The sequence below is a fragment of the Hyla sarda genome, chromosome 10 (genome assembly GCF_029499605.1).
Source record: "Hyla sarda isolate aHylSar1 chromosome 10, aHylSar1.hap1, whole genome shotgun sequence".
Lineage (NCBI taxonomy): Eukaryota > Metazoa > Chordata > Amphibia > Anura > Hylidae > Hyla > Hyla sarda.
The window spans coordinates 18,090,609-18,096,770 of NC_079198.1; positions in this window are offsets into that span (position 1 = coordinate 18,090,609).

Sequence of the window (6,162 nt, forward strand, 5' to 3'; positions counted from 1 at the left end):
ACCTCCGCTCGGCGCTGGTCCGGTCCTGCAGGACTGTCCGGAGAGGAGGTGGTCCGGTGGGATAGTGGTTCCGGGCTGCTATCTTCACCGGGGAGGCCTCTTCTAAGCGCTTCGGGCCCGGCCTCAGAATAGTCACGTTGCCTTGACAACGACGCAGAGGTGCGTTCATTGCCAACGTACTTCTGCGTCGTTGTCAAGGCAACGCCTCTATTCCGGGCCGGAAGCGCGGAGAAGAGGCGCCCCCGGTGAAGATAGCAGCCCGGAAACCACTATCCCACTGGACCACCTCCTCACCGGACAGCCCTGCAGGACCGGACCAGCGCCGAGCGGAGGTGAGTACTCAGAACTAAAGGGGGTGAGAGGGGGCTGGATGATGTTGAAGGCCGCAGTGGTCTTCAACCTGCGGACCTCCGGAGGTTTCAAAACTACAACTCCCAGCAAGCCCGGACAGCCGATGGCTGCCCGGGCTTGCTGGGAGTTGTAGTTTTGAAACCTCTGGAGGTCCGCAGGTTGAAGACCACTGAGGGTGAATGATGAGAAGAGGATGATGAAGGGGGGGTGTGGGGATGATGAAGGGGGGTGGGGATGATGACAAGGGGATGATGAAGGGGGGTGGGGATGATTACAAGGAGATGATGAAGGGGGGATGTGTGGGATGATAAGGGGATGATGAAGGGGGGATGTGCGGGATGATAAGGGGATGATGAAGGGGGGATGTGTGGGATGATGACAAGGGGATGATGATGAGGATGTTAATGACGGGTCTGGATGATGACAGGGGGGATGAGGTATTTCCCACCCTAGGCTTATACTCGAGTCAATAACTTTTCCTGGGATTTTGGGTTGAAATTAGGGGTCTCGGCTTATACTCGGGTCGACTTATACTCGAGTATATACGGTATGTAATATCTATCTCATGTATCTATCTCATATCTATCTATCTCATATCTATCTTATATCTATCTATCTATCTATCTATCTATCTATCTCATATCTATCTATCTCATATCTATCTATCTATCTATCTCATGTATCTATCTCATATTTATCTCATATCTATCTCTCTCATATCTATCTCTCTCATATCTATCTATCTCATATCTATCGATCTCATATCTATCTATCTCATGTATCTATCTCATATCTATCTATCTAATTTATCTATGTAATATCTATCTATCTCATGTATCTATCTCATATCTATCTCATATCTATCTGATATCTATCTATCTATCTCCTATCTATCTATCTATCTCATATCTATCTATCTATCTATCTATCTATCTCATCTATCTATCTCATATCTATCTATCTCATATCTATCTATCTATCTCATCTATCTATCTCATATCTATCTCATATCTATCTATCTATCTCATATCTATCTCATATCTATCTATCTATCTATCTATCTATCTCATATCTATCTATCTCATATCTATCTATCTCATATCTATCTATCTATCTCATATCTATCTATCTATCTCATATCTATCTATCTATCTCATATCTATCTATCTATCTATCTATCTCATATCTATCTATCTCATATCTATCTATCTCATATCTATCTATCTATCTATCTCATATCTATCTATCTATCTATCTATCTATCTATCAAAGGAAGGCAGCGGCACTCACGGAATGCAGGTGAATAGTGTGTGGCTTTATTCACAAAGCATCAAAAATAGCGACGTTTCAGCCTTCTCACAAGGCCTTTGTCAAGCCCTTGTGAGAAGGCTGAAACGTCGCTATGTTTGATGCTTTGTGAATAAAGCCACACACTATTCACCTGCATTCCGTGAGTGCCGCTGCCTTCCTTTGATATTTACCTGGGACTTGGGACTGAGTCAACCAGCGAGCACCATCCTGCACACCGTAGTGCTGCCCGTTTCTCTTTACTATATCTATCTATCTCATATCTATCTATCTCATATCTATCTCATATCTATCTATCTCATATCTATCTCATATCTATCTCATATCTATCTATCTATCTATCTATCTATCTATCTCATATCTATCTCATATCTATCTATCTCATATCTATCTATCTCATATCTATCTATCTATCTCATATCTATCTATCTCATATCTATCTATCTATCTATCTCATATCTATCTATCTCATATCTATCTATCTCATATCTATCTATCTATCTCATATCTATCTATCTATCTCATATCTATCTATCTATTTCATATCTATCTATATATCTCATATCTATCTATATATCTCATATCTATCTATCTATCTATCTCATATCTATCTATCTATCTCATATCTATCTATATATCTCATATCTATCTATCTATCTATCTCATATCTATCTATCTCATATCTATCTATCTATCTCATATCTATCTATCTCATATCTATCTATCTATCTCATATCTATCTATCTCATATCTATCTATCTATCTATCTCATATCTATCTATCTATCTCATATCTATCTATCTCATATCTATCTATCTCATATCTATCTATCTCATATCTATCTATCTATCTATCTCATATCTATCTATCTCATATCTATCTCATATCTATCTATCTCATATCTATCTATCTATCTCATATCTATCTATCTATCTATCTCATATCTATCTATCTCATATCTATCTATCTATCTCATATCTATCTATCTCATATCTATCTATCTATCTATCTCATATCTATCTATCTATCTCATATCTATCTATCTATCTCATATCTATCTATCTCATATCTATCTATCTATCTATCTATCTATCTATCTATCTCATATCTATCTATCTATCTATCTCATATCTATCTGTGGGTCCAGAGTCCCATTGTATTTGGAATCAGCAGTTGGAGATTTTGCTGTGGATCATTTCAGGATATGATTTTCCCATTGAAGTAAACAGAGAGATTTCGCCATAATCCCGCAGGGTTCTCGCAGCATAGATTAACATTTTACATGAATTTTCTGTGGATTTTTGTTACACTGTGTGTGGATGAGATTTTTATAGATCTTATCCACTTTGTGTCCATAGTGCGATATGTTTTCACTTTAAAAGGATTGTGCAGAAAAAATGTTTTACATTTAGAAGTGATCAGGGGGGGCAGTAAAATATTAACGAAAAATATATTAACCTGCTGCAGATCCCCCACCAGTGCAATTCCAATGGTGCGTGCTGCTCGGAGCCTCCTGTTCTCCATTCAGACATTTGGGAAATGCCCTTCTGCCAATCACTATCTGAGGCAGATTACCTCCATGGGAAATGTTTTTTTTTTGGCACCGAACGGACACAAGTGACACCACCGGGTCCAGATGAATCCCATATACTTAAAGGGGTACTCCGGTGGGAAAACTTTTTTTTTTTTTTCAACTGGTGCCAGAAAGTTAAACAGATTTGTAAATGACTTCTATTAAAATGTTTTAATCCATCCAGTACGTATTAGCTGCTGAATACTACAGAGGAAATTATTTTCTTTGTGGAACACAGAGCTCTCTGCTGACATCACGAGCACAGTGCTCTCTGCTGACATCTCTGTCCATTTTAAGAACTGTCCAGACAGAGTAGGAGCTAATCCCCATAGCAAACATATGCTGCTCTGAACAGTTCCTAAAATGGACAGAGATGTCAGCAGAGAGCACTGTGCTCGTGATGTCAGCAGTGAGCTCTGTGTTCCAAAAGAAGAGAATCTTCTCTGTAGTATTCAGCAGCTAATAAGTACTGGAAGGATTAGGATTTTTTAATATAAGTAATTTACAAATCTGTTCATCTTTCTGGCACCAATTGATTTAAAGAAAAAGAGTTTTCCACCGGAGTACCCCTTTAAATGGGGTCCATTTCACAGGTGTTTATTTTTTTCTCTGCTGAACTTCCGTCCTTCCAACAGACTGACCAACCAAGCTCCATTTACCGGAACACAACGGCGGTGGGAAGAAGCCCTAATAATGAAGCTTGTATGACTGGAAAACCTTTTCAGTTTGTATAGACACAACCCTATTGTAAATATATACAGTAACCGCACCCTGGGCACTAGGGTTGTCACCTTTCTTGCAAAAAATACCGGCCATGCTAATTTGCATAAATAATTAAATATGCGTGACATCACAGGATACACATATGTGGGGGAAATTTTGCCCTATTCTGACCCCTATAACCTTTTTGTTTCTCCTTATATGGGCCTGTATGTGGGCTAATTTTTTTGTGCCCTGATCTGTAGTTTTTAACAGTACTGTTTTTGTTTTGATGTGACTTTTCGATCCTCTTTTTTTTTTTTTTTAATTAAATTTGGAGTTGCAGTTAGTTACTAACTACAACTCCCAGCATGCCCTGATACACCCTGTGGCTCAACAGCTGCTCCAAATGAAAACTACAACTCCCAGCATGTTGGACTATATAGTAGAATATAGCATAGGTCAGTGTTTCCCAACCAGGGGTGCCTCCAGCTGTTGCAAAACTACAACTCCCAGCATGTTGGACTATATAGTAGTATATAGTATAGTTCAGTGTTTTCCAACCAAGGGTGCCTCCAGCTGTTGCAAAACCACAACTCCCAGCATGTTGGACTAAATAGTAGTATATAGTATAGGTCAGTGTTTCCCAACCAGGGGGGCCTCCTGCTGTTGCAAAACTACAACTCACAGCATGTTGGACTATATAGTAGTATATAGTATAGGTCAGTGTTTTTCAACCAGGGGTGCCTCCAGCTGTTGCAAAACTACAACTCCCAGCATGTTGGCCTATATAGTAGTATATAGTATAGGTCAGTGTTTCCCAACCAGGGGTGCCTCAAGCTGTTGCAAAACTACAACTCCCAGCATGTTGGACTATATAGTAGTATATAGTATAGGTCAGTGTTTTCCAACCAGGGGTGCCTCCAGCTGTTGCAAAACTACAACTCCCAGCATGTTGGACTATATAGTAGTATATAGTATAGGTCAGTGTTTCCCAACCAGGGGTGCCTCCAGCTGTTGCAAAACTACAACTCCCAGCATGTTTGACTATATAGTAGTATATAGTATAGGTCAGTGTTTTCCAACCAGGGGTGCCTCCAGCTGTTGCAAAACTACAACTCCCAGCATGTTGGCCTATATAGTAGTATATAGTATAGGTCAGTGTTTCCCAACCAGGGGTGCCTCAAGCTGTTGCAAAACTACAACTCCCAGCATGTTGGACTATATAGTAGTATATAGTATAGGTCAGTGTTTTCCAACCAGGGGTGCCTCCAGCTGTTGCAAAACTACAACTCCCAGCATGTTGGCCTATATAGTAGTATATAGTATAGGTCAGTGTTTCCCAACCAGGGGTGCCTCAAGCTGTTGCAAAGCTACAACTCCCAGCATGTTGGACTATATAGTAGTATATAGTATAGGTCAGTGTTTTCCAACCAGGGGTGCCTCCAGCTGTTGCAAAACTACAACTCCCAGCATGTTGGACTATATAGTAGTATATAGTATAGGTCAGTGTTTCCCAACCAGGGGTGCCTCCAGCTGTTGCAAAACTACAACTCCCAGCATGTTTGACTATATAGTAGTATATAGTATAGGTCAGTGTTTTCCAACCAGGGGTGCCTCCAGCTGTTGCAAAACTACAACTCCCAGCATGTTGGACTATATAGTAGTATATAGTATAGGTCAGTGTTTCCCAACCAGGGGTGCCTCCAGCTGTTGCAAAACTACAACTCCCAGCATGTTGGCCTATATAGTAGTATATAGTATAGGTCAGTGTTTCCCAACCAGGGGTGCCTCAAGCTGTTGCAAAGCTACAACTCCCAGCATGTTGGACTATATAGTAGTATATAGTATAGGTCAGTGTTTTCCAACCAGGGGTGCCTCCAGCTGTTGCAAAACTACAACTCCCAGCATGTTGGACTATATAGTAGTATATAGTATAGGTCAGTGTTTCCCAACCAGGGGTGCCTCCAGCTGTTGCAAAACTACAACTCCCAGCATGTTTGACTATATAGTAGTATATAGTATAGGTCAGTGTTTTCCAACCAGGGGTGCCTCCAGCTGTTGCAAAACTACAACTCCCAGCATGTTGGACTATATAGTAGTATATAGTATAGGTCAGTGTTTCCCAACCAGGGGTGCCTCCAGCTGTTGCAAAACTACAACTCCCAGCATGTTTGACTATATAGTAGTATATAGTATAGGTCAGTGTTTTCCAACCAGGGGTGCCTCCA